Raw genomic sequence first — 19,756 nt, forward strand, 5'->3', positions numbered from 1 at the left:
ACTGCTTCGGTGAGCTTCAAGGAACTGGGCTTGCACCTCTATGCTTGCTCAGAAATCTCTATGCTCCATATCTAGCAGTTCATAGTGTAGACATACATTGAGTTTTAGTCAGCTTCAGGGTCAGAAAAAACGGTGATGAGGAATTCATTCTACATTTCAAACACAGAGGTGAGACTTAGCTACCAAATTATTACGTATTATAATAATGTCATCAAATGACTAAAACCAATTATCATGTAACATGCTGATGGATGTTCCTCATTCTCTACAGTTATTACAATGGAATAAGATAGAATATTTTTTTCCTTTGAAGTGAAACTAGTGTAGAAATATTACTGATCAGAGTATTTAAGTTTTCATGTACCTTTCCAAGTTACATTTTTTTCTAATTCAGTTGTGCTTTCACCTTTTGGAGTGACATTTTCTTGGCCTGGTCTCTGCCCAGAAGGTGAAATTTTGTATCAATCAATGCAGTTCAACTATTTGGCATGAGAAACAAGTGAAGAAAACCACTTTTACCATTATGAGAATTTTTGCAACTTTTCCCTCTCACCCCCTCCCCCCAAAAATCAAGCAGAGAGTTGAAATTTAGCATAGAAATGGCCCTCAGTAAGAAGAAGTGCCTTTGAGTGTTCTGGTGCAAATTGATTTTGATTTGACTGAGTCATGAACCTTTGAAATCTGCACTTTGAGCATACAGAGTACAATTGGTATGATTTTTTAGCACTTTGAAATATACAGAGTGAAGAAGGTTGTGCAGTGCATAAATACATAGCTGACAGTAAAAAATAAAGTAGCCTGTCAGCCCTTGCCTCATCCACTGTGTGTCTTGTGATATGTGCAACAACAGAGTTTGGACTGTACAAGAACTATTGCTTCAGTCACGCTGCCTTTAAGTTAGAAGCTGCAGTTTCCCAAGCTTTCAGGAGGAGGTATTCCCTGTTGAGTTTCCTACTTCTGTGGGAATAGGGTCATCTGAGTAGTGTCTAGACCACATTATAGATTTTTTTTTTAAGTTTCTCCCACTCCGAAGCCTCAGGAAAGCTCATTAAAATTACATTAAGAGAACATTAAAGTTGCACATCCAGCCACTCAAAAGGCAGGAAATTATAATATCATTCTACATGCACACACAATTCACATTTTAAAAATCAGTTAGCAGAGCAATGCGCATTGCAGGACGCGAGTTAGAATCTGGCCCAGAATATTGATTTGCAGGGAATGCAGAGCTGTGCAGTCTATTAGGTGAAGCTAACAGAGCTCATTAAAAGGTTCCAGCTATGGACAAGTATTCTCACTTTCAGCAATAACCAAGAACTAAAGGCTACATCCTCAAAGACAATTTGAGATCTACAACTCCCATTTAGGTACTGAAATCAATGGGAGTTAAGTGCTTGTACGCTGCACTGTATAATATGAGAAAATCTGATCTATATGTATTTTAAAGGTCCCTAAACACACATTTATGAAGAGATAAAGGTTGGGATTATGGCTGTTGGGGTCCCTATACCTTTTTGCATTCCCTCCTCTGCTACATGTTTTCATATGACGGTGGGCAAACCATTTTACCAGTGTCTCCGAGCACTGTTTGGAACAGGATACACATCCTTGGGGAGGGTCTCCACGAGTCCAGCTGTTAAGCTCTCAGTTCAGTTTTTCACACTCCTTGGAGACGAATTCCTTACCGAGGACTCCCCTGTCAGTACCAATGTCTGATGAGGCAGTTCTCCCATCCATTCGGTTTGGGAATATTCGATAGTAATCTACTTAGATTAGTTCTAGAGAAAGGAAATACTCAAGGACTACTGGGGAAATTATTTATTTCTGCTTTTTTCTCTCACTCTCAGTAGTTAGTGAAAGGTTCCTTCTCCTATTACGTAGTCATATTTCTGAGATCTGAAACCTTTTTTACTCTCTTCTTATTGCTCAGGCCAGAAGGATTTAAAGGAAGTGCTACATGGATTTGCATCAGATTTAGCATCTATGTAATGAGTCAAAGATCAGATACCCTCCTTCCTGAATCCAGATTATATGCTTATGTTCACTTAAAACTCCCTTAACACTTTGGCAGATAAAAGTTGATACTTTCAATTTGATGTGCTGCTGCAGCTGCACCCCAGGCAAATCCAACTGGAAAAACAATATCCTCTGGACACCAGCTGCAGGGGACAGGAGAATACATCATCCAGAACGGTGGAGATCTGGGCCTGCTTTACAGGCAATGGTTTCTGGCTAGCTCACTCTTCCACTTGTTACAAGCAGATTCTATATTGAAAACACAAATGAACCCTGAGCAGTTTCACACGCTGAAGGGTAAGCCATACACCTTGCACAACTCCAGATTAAGCAGAGAGCTTCAGTCAGCTAACAGTGAAAGTGAAAAAGGCAGCAGTGCAAAAGCCTACCGCAGTCACAGTGGAAGGGCTCTATCTGGGACAAAGCATCAGGACACAGGACAGGTTTCTGCTCGCCTCCTCCTGACTTCCCCCTATCTCCCACCAGAGAAAGGCCTCTGTGGAGCTTCTACCCAACATAAATTCTTTAGTCACCTGGGAAAGAATCCTTTCCGGCCCTTTTGGCAAGGTCCAAAAATCTGCACTCTCTCTTCTCTTCTGGCATCAAATAAGTATTTTTCTCTCCAAACACCAAAACAATGGGCCTGACCATGCTGTGGTAGGGGGGGAAGCGGATGCTTTAACCAGGACATGTTTAGCCATGGAAATCAGTAAGTAGAAAAGGAAGATTTGCACGGGAGTACAAACAGCTATGCTTCTCCTTTAACATCCCATGGATGCCCATTCTTCCTAGAGCAGCAATGACAACCGTATGGCATGTGTGCCAGAATCAGCAGCTGCAAAACAGCCCTCAGGTCTCTCTCTCTACCCTCTGTCAGTGCTACGACTGCTCTCCTGGCAGCACGCTGAGAGGGAAGCAGCAGCAGCAGGGAAAGTCTAGATAAGATTGCAACAAGTGGGACAGGCCGCAAGTAGTTTACTGTCCCTACCCCAAAACCTGCAACATGTAAATTACCTTCACACCTGGCACACTAGATGGCACTACGGCAAGGTTTTATTATTTTGGACTTACGGGCACTTTTTTCCCATTTCTTATACTACCATAACCACATTGCTTTTGCTAAGGTCAGTATCTGCATTTATTAGACTGCTAGGCAATAATGCCTGACCACTACACCCTTTTCTTCTTACTTGGTTGTGTGGTATTATTTACTTTTGCTCGCATCTTTTTGATTTCCAAACCTTTCCAGATGAGGACCTAACCCCAGAAAAGCATCATACACATTAGCAACGTTTTCTTTTACACTGAAAATAAGACAAACCTTAACGAACACAGAAGAGCCACTAACACAGTTAATACACATATTTTTGCCAGAAATACACACAATGGAAGAGTCAGCTTATTAGGAAAAAAATTTTTGTAGCGTTGCAGCGAAGCCGGTTTAATTCTGAAGCGCCCCTTACAGAACCAGACAGTGCAGACGCAATGCAAAATGAATCAGGCGCTCGCAGCAGGCGTGCACTTCCTCGGCCGTCTGTCACAGGCAAGGTGAAAGCCCCGCGAACACAAAGGAACAAAGGGGCGAATGAAGCACACACACAAACTTGTTCCCAAAACACATGCTGACACACGGTTTAGACAAACATACATCCTTTATATGTTTTATACAAATGGCCCAAAACTGATACAATGAACTAATAAATGTTTTCTGGTTGAAGCAGCCTCCTCAGCAGTATCCTAGTACAACACTAAAAATCCTAAAATCAAAAATTATAACTCAGTACTTGCGGAGCGTCCTTCAGTTGCAAGAGGGTAAGCATTGGACAGTTAACAGTAAAACTCATCAGGTACATCTTAAATAATGACTAAGAGGTGTTAACGAACTAGAGCAATTATACATTTTTTTCCATCATTGGATGTTATTGGTAGGTACCTTTGAAAATGTAAGTGACATTAAATCTTTTCCCAGAAGATCATACAATTCAACTTCACAGGAGATATAATAAATATGTAACACAATAATAGGCGGAGAGGGGCAGACAGGAGATAGTAGCAATAAAAACCCAATAAAAAGTTTTATAAAAATGCTTAACCATAAAAACAAGGCTAAAAAGTGTCACTGCTGATTTCCTGGCAGGAATCAACAGAGACAGAGATGGGTTTTAGGAGAGATTGAGTGGGAGGAAAATATTCCATAAGCAGTCTGGGGAAGAGTGAACAAAATTTGCCTCAGAGGTGAAGGCAGATTCACAGTAATGAGATCGCAGACTATGTCAGGTAAGTAAGCAGATACTGAAAGATGCAGAGCTTCAAAACTCAGAGGAGCTGATTTTATGGCAACTAGTCTCAAACACTTCTGGCAAACCAATTTCTAGATTTGTGACCTCACTTTTGGTCACATTTCTGGACTCATGAACCCACTTTTTCTTGCAGAAATGGGACTCGCAGTTGTATTTCCATTAGACCCACTGCAGGTCATGACTTTAGGATGCAGACCACTGAACACTAGTATTTAATGCCCGACTGATTCAGCCTCGTTCTTATTTTGGTAATTTTCACCACATCTAATAACCTCAGCCCAAACTGAAATTCAAAATTCCATTGTTTTGTCCAACTCGTACAGGTCCAAAGCTGAATCTAATTAATGAGAATCTTCAGTTCTACCCAGAGGCAAAGTTCTTCCAGACTAGATTTAGGGTTTTTTTGCTTTTACATTTGCATTGACACAGACTGTAACTAGATGAGCTCAAGCCAAGTCTTCCCTGGAAAAATTGAGCAGCTCTTGGATTTCCAAGTGTACTTGGATAAAAATACTTTTTGGCAAGTCAATACAGACCTAGAGTAATTGGCCCCGATGCTAAAAGTTGGCAACCTATCTTTCTAAAAAGGTGCGTATTATTTTAAGATGAAGGATGAACAGACTTTGGTGTTGGTCCGTAAGGTCACATGGGATTAATCATTACCAGAAGTGATCTCTTCCTGACTGAATCTATGTTTCCTAACTTCATATTATAAATAATTTTAATAGTGCTTACTATGGAATTTGGAAATTAAACTTTGCAGGGGGTGTGAAAATTAAACTCTCTTTCCTGAAATTGTACAGTGCAGGAACAGAAGAAGGATATAGCTGCTCTGGAAGCAAGATCGTATGTCTCTGAAACAGCCAAAGACAGAAGAAATTCACATATTCTGGGAGTTGTCTTTGAAATTGCTACTCATAAATTTAGCTTCTATCCCTGGCAACATAATAGAACAGCTACTGAGAAAACAAATTTACTAAAACACTTGGAAGTCTGCCAGACAAACTTGATTTTTTTTTTATAGTAATACAAAATTAATGAATGGAAAGCAGAAGCTATACTGTCGTGTGTCTGAATTTTAGCAGCATACTATCTTCTTTAGGATATTTTAGCACTGAATTCAGGTGTTCTTAATTACTGCATGGAGACAGTTTCCACCTTACACTGTTTCTGCAATAGAGAACCCTTATCTTTGATTCACTAAATTGTGCCTAAATTAGAAGCCTCTATGAGACTGCTGATTAGCCTTTCTTCTCCCATCTCCAATGTGTCAGAATTCTGTTCCCAAACTTAAATCAAATTGGAAAAGAACTATCATGTTGACTGAAATGAAGGGTGATGACAAACAATGAAGGGTAATGATAAACAATAACTTTGAAGGGAGGCATTTAGTGTGGTACACAAAGATTAGTATTACTTCTGATCTCATTTAATAGCTTCAATAATGAGCTAGAAGAGGGAGTAAATGGTACATTAATGAAATCTGCAGATCTATTAAACTAGGAGGAGCTGAGCACACTGCCGAAAATGGAGAAATAATACAAGGGGTCATGGCAAGATTAGAAACAAGCAGAATTTTGCAATGAGATTCAGTTTAGAAAACAGAAGAATATCTGGGTTAAAAAAAAAATGTAACAGACGGTAAAAGGTGAAAATCTGGAGAGCCATAATGCTGGGAGAGGTTTAAAGTTAAGAATATCACAAAAAACAGGCAAGAATTTGTAACTAAGCACTGGAAAAAAACAGTGAAATTTGGGCTGTGTATTCAGAACTGTTAGGGAATAAGCAAAGAAGTAATGACTTATCTTGAAACAGCCCTTGTACCTTTAGCCCTGTTCTGTAAGATGCATTTAGTCCGGGCACTGGAAAAACAGACTACCACTCAGATGTTTAGAAAAAAAACCACTATGTTTTGCAGCTACAGAAATTCTTCCCAGAGGAAAAATTAAAAATAAGCAATACAGTTAGCAAAGAGTGTTGTCTTTCATGAAGTGAATGACATAACAGTGACCGATGGGCTAAAAGACAGTAAAAGAGCATAAGACAGTAAAGAAATAAAATATTCTCCTATTCCTTATTGTAATTGGATCACGCAGTTCAAATTTTTTTGATATTGCCGAGGAAACTGCTCATCTAATGCCAGCTGCTATGAACTTTCCAACACCAGACAGATGTGCACAATACCTTGGAGAGATGCAGCTAGTTGTGAGCTAGTTAATTCCAGTAGAGGAGCTCAAGCAAATTAGTCTTGCTGGGAATAACTGTACATGAACTATGGTGGAATGCCTCTAATGTCGTACCACTTCCCGTACCAGAAAGAGTTTTGATAATTCTGCATGGCACAGCATTAGCCTGCACAGTATTTGTATAAAGTGATATTCCATGTTGGTCATCAGTCTTCAAAAGTCTTTGGTAGTTCTTGGCTGTCCTTCATTGCCAACTGTCTGCATAGGTCTGGCCGCTCAGAAGTTTGTCACTGCTTCTCTGTGATGGCACAAGAGTGAGTGTGCACACAGCAGCACGCTGAGTCGGTTTTAAATTTTTACATTTCAGTAGAAAAACTGGCAAAAGCTCCTTCATGCACCATGTTCCCTGCTGTTCCATATTTCTGTATTGTTTGCCTTCTAAGTAAACAAACTTAAAAACAATGAACTGTCATGCAAAAATGTCAGGGGAAAAAAAGGAGGCTATATATGAAAAGTAACATAAAAAATATCAGAATCATAAACAAACATGGAAAAGATCCCTTGTAAATGAAACCTGCTTGCTGAGACAGTACCCCTCCACTGCTGTTACAGGGAGAGCTGCCTATATTTTGCAAAAAGGGACAGTGTTAAGCAGTTTGTAGAAACTGTCTAACGGCAAAGTTGCTTGATACGATTTTGCCAAGCAAATGTCTGTTGCAGCTAATCGAATTGGATGCAACAGGTTAGGATGACTTGTCTGAATAATTTTAAACTGCACTGTTTATCATCTTTAAAATAGAAGGCCCAGAAATCTTAATTGGATGTGAAAGCAGTACAATTTCACTATTTATGTCATGAATCTGTACACTATTACTCCCCACAGCCAAATTTTCAAACCTATGCATATATGATCTTCCCTGCACATACCATATTCTGCTTTATAACCAGTATGTTCCTTTTTCTTTTTTTTATTTATAAAATATACACTTCAAAATCCCAACATCTCAAGCAAGGGTCCCCTGGCTTTGGAACATCATTCAAGTAAGTGTCCACATGAATGCAAACATGGAAGTCAGTTTTGTCTCTTTTGAAAACGTGGGCCCAGTGTCCAGTATCAAGATACTTTGTGAAACTTCTGTTAAGAACTAAATCGTATTTATCCTCAGAAACCTAACAGATCACTTTAGTTTTATTCCTGGGACTCGCACATGTGCTCTCTCTGTATTATCCTCCCACCCTAACCCTCACAGCTTATGTATTTCCCAGCACAGCACGGACTTTCCTTGTGGGCTTCTGACGCCACGTGCCAGACTGATGGGCTCATCAACAAGAAGAGGGGGGCAGGAGCCTAGCCAAAGCAGGGCACAGCAGGCATAGACTACAGCTCCTGGCTGCTATTCTATTCCCCCAGAGGGAAAGGGGCATTCCAGGCACGTAGCCTGGTACAGTGGGTAAAAAAGGAGCTGAGAAGTCTGAATGTTGTTACCGGGATGATGCAACATTGTCCTCTGTGTGTCTATCAACCCTCCACTAACATCACTGGAAATCATTAGCCAGTTTCAACCAAATCTGACAGAAAACTAACATTTGTGAGAATATGTGGCTAAATAAACTGGATAGACTCACACTGGTGTTGCAGCTGATGCAAAGCCCCAAATGGAAGCACAACATATTAGACACCAGAGAGTATACTCAGAGGAGACACATTACAAATGCTGATACCCATGGGAAACACTCCAGGCAAGATACACAAAACCACAAAAAAGCAAAAGCCAAAAACCTCCAGACAAACCTGTTTTTAAAACTGCTAATGATCATGGAACTACTTGTTCTTTTTTAGTTCCATGCAGATTTTCTCACTGAAACACTAATAACCTAGAAAAATTCTTAACACTTTTTATCTTTTTTTTCCTTTCAGATATTATTTCTTATTTTAACACATACAAAGAATAAGCTAGGAAAGGATTCTGCTTAAATTGATTTGGTACTGGGGATATGCTGACTAAACCGAATGATTTCACCATTTATGACATGTATTAAGTCCTGTAAAGTCACCACATTTCGTTTTCAGAATGGGCTAGAAATAGTGCAACTAGTTTTTATAGCAGTGAAACTGTATCTTTCATTTTCTTTTCTTATAGAAATGCTGTTTCTAATGTCACTGACTATGACTAATGACATTGACTATGACTTTAGCAAATATGCTTGAAAAGCTTCTTCCACCAGTCAGGATTAAGAAATCCCATTATATTAGTGCATTTACATAAAATTCACTTCCCTATATCAGCAATATGAAACAATCTACTATTAAGCAGCAGCACACTATGAGAGACAGTAGTTGATATTACTTTTCAAAAGATTTGTGCTATGCCATTATGCTGTAAATAATTTTTTCCTTTTGCAAGAAATACTATCCACTGTACTCTTCATTTTTATCCTGCAAAATATTAGTGAACACTACTGCTTGCACCTGGAAAGTGAGATAAGTAGCACAGCAGTACTTTAATTTGACAAAGTAATCCAAATACCTATTTGGAATTCAGTAAATACAGGTTATTTTTCAAATAACTTATGCTTTATGTATATTTTTCAGTCTTCCAAACACTATTACAGATGTGCAGTGATGTATTAGGATGATGTTGTTCCGGAAACATCACAAAACATACACCTGACCCTGAAGCTAAACTAATAGAATCAAAAGGAAAAAAAAATCAATATAACTCTTTAACATAGCTGTCTCTTGCTTGATTTAAACACATAAATGAAAAAAAAGATTAAAGGATACGGTAGGCATAATAGTGTAGCACTGACCTTTTTATCATCACAGAGGTTGTCTGCTTAACAAAGAAGTCAAACGGATGAATACAGTATCTCATTCAATTTAAGCTCCTCAGATCTTACCTTGTATTTTAGCTCAATTCAGAGAAAACTGAGCACTTCCACAGCATAGATGAAATCATACATATTTTTCCTCTTCTGATAGAATACTGAAGAATTTTATAAAACACACAACAAAAAAAGGAGTTTATGGGTAAACAAGCCTATTCTTTGTACCCAACTCCTTTGTACCCATCTCTCTCAATTGCCTCTTTCAAACTATGCTGGTGAATAGACCTAGTAATAGTTGTTGTGTTAAAGCTTTTGGCTGCTGTGATCAATATCCAGTAGGAGGCAATATCTAAACACATGAGGATGTGAAGGCTGGGTAAACATACTGAGCTCTTAAAAATGTTTCTGGTTCTTTACATTCCCAGGGAATCTTGTAGAAAACTAGTGGGTGTTTAGGTCATTAAAAGATTATATCATGACCTATGACATAGACCGGGATGGGGACACGAAGGCAATCTATGAATTTCTAGCCTCTGAAAACCAGATTTTGTAAATTAACATTCTTTTAGCAGAATACAAAGTTAGTAACAGTTCACTAAATGTATTTAAAAAGTGGGCAACTAGTGGTGCTGCTACTCACACCACTTTCCTCTGTTAGTCTCTGCCAAAGCAAGAAGATGTAACAACAAAAAGCTGTTACCTTTTATGTGGACTATTACTACAGCTTGTCATTGGTTTCAGTTATTTGTTTCCTTGCCAAAGACTGAGGAACTTTATGTTGAGTTCCAAGTTCTGCAGCAGCGTGTGCTCTACTGATTATAAATTATTTTTATACTCTGCTCCTGGCTTGCATTCCTCATCTTAGTGTCTGCTTTTTAACAACCTTTGGCAGCAGTAGGAAAATGGCAAGGAAAGTTTTGTTTGGTCTCTAAACTGCAGAATGGAGCCTGTTTAAACTGTGCTGGCATGGTCCAATCCAGTTAACGCAAGGAAGCTGAGAAGGGCGGAATCGTTCTCAAAGTGGATTGAAGTTTTGGTCAGCTATGCTACCAAACTCCAACCTGAGTTTGTATGAAGTGTATGTTTTCCAATTTTTATACTGGGTCCAAATCTGAGTGAATCTTAACAGATATGGCAAGACATGTGCGCTGACACGCAGGTGTCATTTGTGTCCAAATTTCAGTTCACTCCTTCAGTGTCTGAAAATGCTAAAGCTTCTGTATTATTAATAGCCAAAACAATGTATTTGTTTTGGCTTAGGTTGACATCTGGATATCTTACTGACAAAAGCTCTATCACAATGATAAGCCTCTAGAAAAATACTTGGGTATTAATGGATCTATCAGTTTTCAACAGTAAAAAATATTTCATAAAAAATTCATAATCATCTCTACTTTTCAAAGTCCCTCCTTCCATATTTGCTGTTTTCTTCCTTTGAAACAACGTAGCTTGGAATGCCTCAGAGGGAGGTGGAAAAATGCAAATTCTACCATGCTTCCTATTTGTAGAATAGAATATAAAAAGATTCTACTTCGGAGTCTATATAGCTAGAACCAGTCTCTATGAACAAAATCAACGCAAGCTTTCTATTAAAGTCTTTGGAAATTGTATCACATCTTAGCTTTCATCGAAATAAACCCTTTAGTCAACCTGAATGAAAGGAGAAGAAACTATAGCACGTGAATGGTACCTGAATTGTTTCTTCGACCAAAATCTGTCTTTTTTCACATATCTGTAACTGACATTTTAAAAGCTATTTATCTCAGCCTTCTTTTAACATGGCTGAACTGCCAGTATAGCAATGGGATCTTAAATGGATATTGCACAAGGGATTCGGATTTTTTGTTTTGCTCTCCCACTCCTAATCAAGATTAGACACCCACCTAGTTAAGGTATGTTATGTAAAAGATTTCTAAAGGTCTTCTACAGACTGCAGGTTGTACGTATTAAAAAAATCCGTATTTCTTTTGCAGTTGCAGCAGAGTCTTGGATTGATGCCTAGATCAGACCCAAGATGTGTATCTCTCAGCATGCTCTGTCATGTGCTATTGCTTATAAAGCCTGCAATTGTTATATAGCTGGATTACTGCCTTAAGCATACATTGCCTTTCAAGGAGAAGGTTTAAACAAAACAAAACTGTTGTACTCCTAGGAAAGTTCGATGAGAATGTCAGCATGATCAAGCAACCTGGGAATATTTTCTTAAGAGAAGATCTGGTGATTATTATATCTTTTGTTTCTGGCAATATCTAGCTATTTTCTCCAGCAATTCTCTAGCCACTGGTTTAGTCTCTCCCCTAACTGAAAAATAATACACAAAGAATAAGGCTATAAATTTTTTTGAACTTTTTTTTTCTTGAACATGCCAAGTTATTCAATGACTATGAACCAGAATTACTGGTTCATTGAATTATTGTGAATTATCACAATTACTGGAGTTCATGAATGAGCAAATGGAAAGGTAAGATCTAAGCAGGGAATAACACTGTCAAAAGACACAGATTCCCTAAAAAACAACTGATATCTGTTCCTTTCTGCCACAACACAGTAAACATCCCAGTGCAAAGACTCCAGCACTGCTATGCTCAGATTTTCATTCTCTGTCCCTGAAAAGACCTTTGGGAGGAAAACAGAGTCCCTAGAGAAAAGACAATTACTCAAAAGCCATACAAAAGATCAATATCAGGATTAGGAAAACATCTGGATCTTTTATCAGGCAAATGTCCTTTTCAGGGGACTATACCTATCTGCACCTTCTCACATCTACTGCAGAATTATCTTGCATTGAGCACATTTCTGAGGAGTCAGGAAAACATGTAAACAGATGTTTTGTTTTACTGCATACAATTAGAAAAATGGAAAGCTAAGAGATTTTGTTAGATTTAACTGTCTTCTCTATTTATGTACATATTAAAAGTCAGTTTACAGTGCTGCTTTGTCCTGGAGAGTATGTATGTAAAAATACTCAACAGAACAGGAAACTTAGTATAACCCTTCAAAAAATGACATTAATGGAGCTTTGTAAGTGAAAAGTTAAAATGTCAGAAAGAAGACTTGAAACTCAAAATCATGTATCACTCTGCCCTTCTAAACATTTTGTATGCAGCAACCCATACGTATTGTTGACTGCATGCTGAAACAGATCTTTTCATCCATAACTTTGCAATGGCAAGTTTCCTGAACTGAATTTACTTTGTATTTTAAAAGTTAAATGAATGATGGCCTATTAAAGTCAATACTGCAGCATCTCAACTCCTGTGGAGAAGTAAATCTTAAAGGTTTGTATTCAGTATACAATCAATTCTAATAAGAGAACTGTAAATGACATTAGAGATTACCTTTTTGATAGTTTTTATCATTCAAATTTCTCCTGTGAATCTGTCAGGGAAAGAGGTGGTTTTACAGAAGAAATAATTCTAATTGCCTTTGAAGTGAGTTGTGATCACAATCTAATAAGAGGGTGGATCAGTATTTTACTGTGGGACTAGAATTTTAATAGATGTGGTAAATCTATCTGCAAACAACAGCAGCTTTTTCATTGAACAGTATCAAAAAAACTGCTATGTTTTTCCATTGTGGTTTATCTCTGTTGCTGTCTACCCAGCACTTTACAATTTATCCTCTTAGCAATCATTACAACTTGAATCCAAACTCTTCTCAATTTATGTTTGTGTATATATACTGAAGCTTGTGTATATATACTGAAGCTATCTGTTACTATGATAAATGAAACAAAGTTTCTGTTGAAAGCTGGGAATAGCTCACAAGATTGTTAGGCTACTTGAGCCTAATATAACTGCAAGAAATTGTGATTATCAGCATGAAAAGGGAGAAGAAAAAATGAGCAGTGTCACTCAAGAAGCAGTGACCATAGTGAGCTCTTCTGAATGGTGGGCAAGAAAGTTTTTTCTAATTTCAGCAAAATCTATGGAGGAATGACATTATCCGACTCACAGCATCTGATATGTTTAAGCTGCCATGAGTTCATTCATCCCACTCACTTTTTCAGGCATTATGTCTCTTATGTCTCTTTATGATTCTTTGACCATTGTGGAGTCTTTCCTAGGTGCCACTTTCCTGAGTGAAGTCACCATACCATTTACTGAGATAAATGTTCATGTGAACTCATTCTAAAACATGAACCTTTCCAAGAGTATAGGAAATAATTCAACTCTCCAAACACTGGCAATCTCATAATTTTCATTAGTTTTTCAAAGTTCTATTTCTTTTCACACATGACCCACACTGTTGAAAAGGAAACATAGTTTTGATAATCTATATAACTCCGCCACATAGGAATAGACTTTTAATAAACCACTGAAAAGAACATGTCTATACTAAGTGCTCTCTGACCTAAATTTCAAAGTCTTCTGGTATAAGCGTCGCTTAAATTTCTGCAGGAAGAAACACAACTCTTCACACAATAAAAGGTGATCTATTACACAACTTAAGATCATGGGGCTGGATGGAATGTGTTTTGCTAACACTTCAGATAAAATTGAAGTTTGGGCAACAATCATATCTGAGAAATTTCAGCTATGAAGGTGAAAGTCTGGAAAAGTTACAAGTAACTGAAAAGGACAGAAAGAAAACATTAAGGAAACTGAACTATAAATGTCATTATGCTCTCCACCTGGAATACCATTGCTACTACTTTTGCAATACAGTACAGACAGCAGGGTAAGGTGATCTATGGAACAAGTCTGTCATTTATAAAGAGGAAAAACACTACAAAGACTGGAGATGAGATCATGGATCATCCACAAGACCACCCACTGAAGAAACAGAAAAAGGGGGGGGGGAAGTCTGTTTTAGCCAACTTCAGTTTCTTACTAAATTGACCCTTGAACCACTCAGTCGTTAGTTTCCAAATACCCAATTTTACTGGCCAATTACTCAGCAGAACGACATGATCAATGATGCTGAAAGTTTTCAGCTGGTTGTATTGATCAAATATATAAACAAAACACAACTGTCAGCTGCTCTGAGTTCATTGCTGATGAAGTGGTGATTAAAACAATTAATAAATTAATGCTTAAACACAGAGGAAAGAAGCCTAATTGATATAAAAGAGTAAAAACATTAACTGTTTAACTAATTAATAATTTGCTTTATAATTGATTTTTTGAATTGTCTGGCTGGCAAAAGAGAGATGTGAACTATAATTATTAACTATGCATAGTAGCTCATTTATGGATTTTTCTCAAGTATTTCCAGGTGAAAGCAAGCAGGATCACTGAGGCTCCCGAACTCTCTTCAAATTACTGGTGATAAGAAATAAATATCAGAAAATGCAAAAGCTGATTAATTTTTGTACGAAAAGGCACATGAGAAAATGCTCTGGAACTCTGAGGCAGGGCCCACAAAGGAATTATTGTAAACTAATGAGCTTCCAGGTGTCAGCTGAGCTTTGGTAACTAACAATATTTGCACTCTTGGCCTGAAGCAAACAAGAAGCAAAGTGCATTAGATTAATCTTCAGGGAGAGAACCCTCTCTTAGCAGGAACAGCCAAAGCAAGAGGCAAGTTCACAATGATACACCACTTCAATAAGGACAATCTACCTGATTCCCACTTGTCCTGATCTGAGAATAGGAATGATTTCACCTTTTAAAAGAAGCAATTTAATTTGTCTCTGACAGCAAAATAATAGACTCAGCACCATCCAAGCCCCAGTACTATCTTACTTGTTTAGAAGAAGAATCTATGAAATAAGAGCTGTTTTCCAAAACAGGCTATGAGTCAAATTCCACATTGGTCTTACTAGAAAATGGAATGTCCTGCTTAGCCAGGTAAGGTGGGGAACAATCTAGCCATTAGAAAATACGGATCTGAGTTAAAGAAAATGGAAAGGGAGAGAATTTAGCATGAAAAGAAATATTATTTTAAAGTTCTAAAAGACTACTATTTATAGAAAGGGTGAAAACTGAAAGATTAATTTACTGTTACTTCAATTTCATTTCTTGTAAGTACATTTTTAATTCTTTAAATTAAAGTTCTGCTGCTTTATGTGCTTTGCCATTCTTTCCCTGGAATCTGTCTGTTTTGTTAGGTAAGTGCATGTTAGAAATCTTCAGCTATTAAAAGATGGTGCCAATGTTAACTATTATACAAAGGATTAAATCTTAACTAAGTAGTATTAAAAAGTAACTCTATAAACCTTTAGGTTATTGGTATTTCAAGGTTTTTCAAAGAAAAAAAGACCAATATGAAGGATTAAGAGCTAAGGTTATGCAAAATCCATTTAATCAGCATGGCTAATTTTAGCTTTAACTAAAGCTGCTGGCAACTATGTGCATTTTGCTTTTGGGCTTTACTTTTGAAGAGAGTGATGAATACATTCTTGAGGTAAATTTATCTTAACTGAGAGTCTACCTAATGCTCCCTAATTGCTGAAAAAGTGATTTTAATAGCATTTGCATTTAGAAGAGGAAGGAAGTCTTCAGCTGTGCATCTTTAAGACCCTAAAATACATATTTTATTTTCACATTCATATAATGTACTGCTTGAACATAAAATAGGTGAGTTTTATAAACAATACAGTCATCAACAGGGGCATTGTTTATGAAGATAGAATTATTCTCCTGACATTATATGCTCTATTCAGAAAAGAGCCTAGGAAAATTGCAGCATGGTCTGAAGATATGAATACAATGGCTTGCTAGACTATCTGGGGCACAAATGCTAAAGACAAGAGCCTTTCTTTCACTGACAGAGTGTACCTAAGCGAGGAAGATGTACAGACTGTCAGCTTAAGCACCTCTGGTATTTTAAGCAAGAAGTATAAACTTGCTTACAGCTCTTTCACTTAGCTCCAAAATTACAAAGGATTAGATTGTTCAATGTGAAGTGGATTAGATATGGTTAGACTCTCGGTTAAAGTAAAATGCTATGAGCACTAAGTTTCCTGACCAGTGAGAGTCGGATTGGTGGGGTCCAGTATGAAAAAATCATGGGGATGCGTATTTGTTGAACTCAGCTTTCTTAAGATTTGAGCATCTTGTGGGAGGAACTGTCTTTACATTACAAAAATTACAGGTTGTGTTTATCATTCTGTAGTGGACTACAAAGGGTTTTTCATAATACAGATTTTTGAAGGTGGGGAAGGCAGGTAAAATTAGAATACTGATTTACAATGACGTTACTGCAACTGGAAGCCTGACTGATCAGCCCTTGGGACAAGAACAGGTTTTTGTTCTGTATTCTTGAAATATAGCAACTCTTAGGTGGCCATACTGCCAATAGAGTGAATATTTCCTGTGATAAAAATAAATAAACAATCATGAGAATCTTTACTTGCTTTTATAAAGAAAATGTAGCAAAAATTCCCAGAGACTTGTGATGCCACTAGACATCTTTTCTCACTCCGTCACAACAAAAAGGCATAAACATTTCATGAATCATGGGGTTTTTAGATGAATGGGCAGAAATATCAGTCAACAGAAGCAATGTCAATAAATACATGTGAGATAATCCTGCAGTAATCAAAGCTTTATTTAGATATGCTTTAGAGTATTTAATACATCTAAATAAAGAAACTCAGCTGTGTAGCAGAAAAACAATGGTGATGTAAGCTATTCTGGTGCTGGCATAGAACCAAAATGGCTGTAATTTTTGCTGGTCTGTTCAGTTTCTTTATTTAGCTGTTTCTTGTACTAGATAATGTTTTATGGTCTTTTGGTCCTTCTTTTTTTTTTTTTTTTTTTTTTTTTTTCCTTTTAAGTAAACCTCTCCTGCCACACCTCAAGTCTAAATTGTGCCATTTAAGATGTCTGGTCATCTGAGATGTATTTGACCTCCTCCCAGCTACCATCTGAACTACTCATAAACTTTCCCAGTGTTTCATTTATTTTGTCTGTGTATTTATTTTATGCTGGTTTCATCTAATCCACCCTTTTTTATCTTCTTTCTAAGATTGTCATGTGCGACCAGTATCAGTGTCTTACTAACATCAAGAAGTTCTGTGTCTACCGTGTTACCTTTATACACACTTTATTCCATGAAAGAAACCAATTAATTTGGTTGCACTTGATTTATGCTTTTTACAAATGTGTTACTGATTTATCACTGCATTTTCTTCTAGCTGTTTACATACTGACTGCTCTTGCTTTGCTAGTTGTTCCAGTTAAATGTCAGGTATTGAAGTTAAATTTAGTAGCCTATAATTCTTCTTCATCTCTCTTCATTCACTGCTTATTCTCATCCTTAAAATTGTAATACAATTTTAACTCCCCCTTGGTTTCCAGAAGTAAAGATGTAGAGTGGTATTTCAGACTAAGCACTAAACAGTAACTAACACTTGACTAGTAAAATGTAGTTTGATGAACAAATGACTTTGGTGAGAAAAGGAGAAAGTTCTACTCAAACTGGAATAGACACGTGGCTTCTCATCTTTGGCTCACAAGACCATGCCTTCTCTTTTTGCCTGTACTCCTTGTTTACCATAAGTGTGTATTTCTTCAAGTTGAGAGGGGCAGCAAAGTAAAACGTTGACACTGTTATGTTGCTTGGTTAGTATCTTTGGGTCATGAATCAACTGAAATTACAGATCACTGGTATAGCCAAACTAGAGCTAGGGCTACAACAACAATCATGGCAGGACAGTAAGAAACAGAAGGGCAAGAACCAGAAATGATGTAATCTCTGGCTTTTTGTGAGAAACACAAATTAAGTCCTATCAAGACAAAGAAAATGGGAACTGTTTGAAAAGCACTGTACAGCGCAACATATCTGGCTCTTAAGCAGCTGAGAATTGATCCACAAAGACATTTGTTACTTAAATTCCATCCACTTTTTAGATCTTGTCCCTGAATTCAACATTCAGCCACAAACCTCCATACAATTTAAAGGGTAGCAAATCTGTCTATATTATATGCCTAGCCAACACAGTTTAACTCTTTTTAAACACTCCCTGTTTTCTCAGACTGGACAAGATTATGAAGCTTTACTCTTTCACAATAGTGGCTGCCATCAGCTTCCTTGATACTCAACTTTCATGGAAAAGAGTCCACAGGATGATCTCTAGAAAGACCTGTGGAACAGTACTCACCAATACCATTTCATTCCTGCAGCAAATACAAACCCAAATGCTCTTAGGATTCTGTATACCAAATTCAAAGCTAGACAGAGAGAGGCTCAATGTTAGCCTGCACCTCAGGAACGTGCCTTCTAACAGGTATCCTTTGCCCACTCACCTGATGTAACATATCACCCCAGCCACCATCCTGCTCTGTAACTCTGTATGCCAGCTACAGGTAGGTAGTTGACATATCTGGCATACAGTGTTTTAGAGTGGGAGAAAAACTACAACATGGCATTGCAAACTTAGGAGAACAGTCTGGCTGCAAGATGTTGCAAAATAGAGCTAATGGACAAACCTAACAGGTCTGCTCAGGAGTGTAGAAAAAGCAGTTCAAAACCGCATATTTAATATATGGAAGTCAGCAGTCTTGCACGAATAACATTTGTGTTTTGACTCATCACTAGTGACCTTGGAGGATGTCAAACAACATCTATTAAGGATAATATTTTATTTTAAAAAAATGCTCAATTAGCTGTGGCTGAGACTTCAAGGAGAGTCTGCTAAGGATATCTCTCACCCAGAGATGTTCACTTTAGTATGTCTTGTAAAGCTCCAGAGAACAGAAGCAGTGTTATTGTTGTACCAATATTCAAAGCACCATGACCTATGTGAACTTTTAACCTTGCAGAGTATAGCATAAGTCAATACAGGATTTACATGATCAACAAGGATAAAATTATATATATATATATTTTAAGTACAGCTCCTATGAATATTTGTGGTCATTCTTTCATGAGACAATGTTTGATTGGTAGAGATCAATCTTCATAGATATAATTCCTTGCAGAGTGCTGTACCATCATACTAAATGGCATTCTGGTTTAAAAGAAATCAATGCTATGTGTTATCAATTGGAAATGTGTTATCTGGATTAAACATTCAATAAATAATACACTTAAAATTATACCTGCAGGAATCAGGCCTCACACTGAGATGTTTCTAGTGCATCTCATGAGAGACTTAGTCCTGATATTATGCAACGTTTTAATTTCAATTCTGGAAATAAATAAATATTTGCTGAAATGTATGTCTGTTATAGTGATGGATAATATGTAGAGGGTAATACAGCAGTTTCCTTGGGACTGCAGCAGCTTGCCTGGAACTTGGACAAGAACCTGTGTAGAACTGCACAAGGCCCTGAGCAACCTGATCGAACACAGAAGTTGGCCCTGCTTAGAGCTGGGGTTGGACCAGCTGACCTATATTATTCTATGATTGTAATTTGAAAGATGCAGGTTTCAAGTGGGAACTGTGTGGGAAGAGCCAGAACACAATTCTGTTGTGTCTGTGGTTTACTTGTTAGATGTTGTTATAGCATCACTGTAATAGTTCTCCCAGAAAAA

At 37.5% G+C, this 19,756-nt stretch overlaps 1 pseudogene; it reads right to left on the bottom strand.

Annotated features, from left to right (window-relative positions):
* The window catches only part of LOC112995492 (cytosolic beta-glucosidase-like), a 32,671-nt pseudogene extending 30,489 nt beyond the window's left edge, over nt 1–2,182 (bottom strand).
* Between the last annotated feature and the right edge of the window lie 17,574 nt (nt 2,183–19,756).

Source organism: Dromaius novaehollandiae, chromosome 4 (genome assembly GCF_036370855.1).
Source record: "Dromaius novaehollandiae isolate bDroNov1 chromosome 4, bDroNov1.hap1, whole genome shotgun sequence".
NCBI lineage: Eukaryota > Metazoa > Chordata > Aves > Casuariiformes > Dromaiidae > Dromaius > Dromaius novaehollandiae.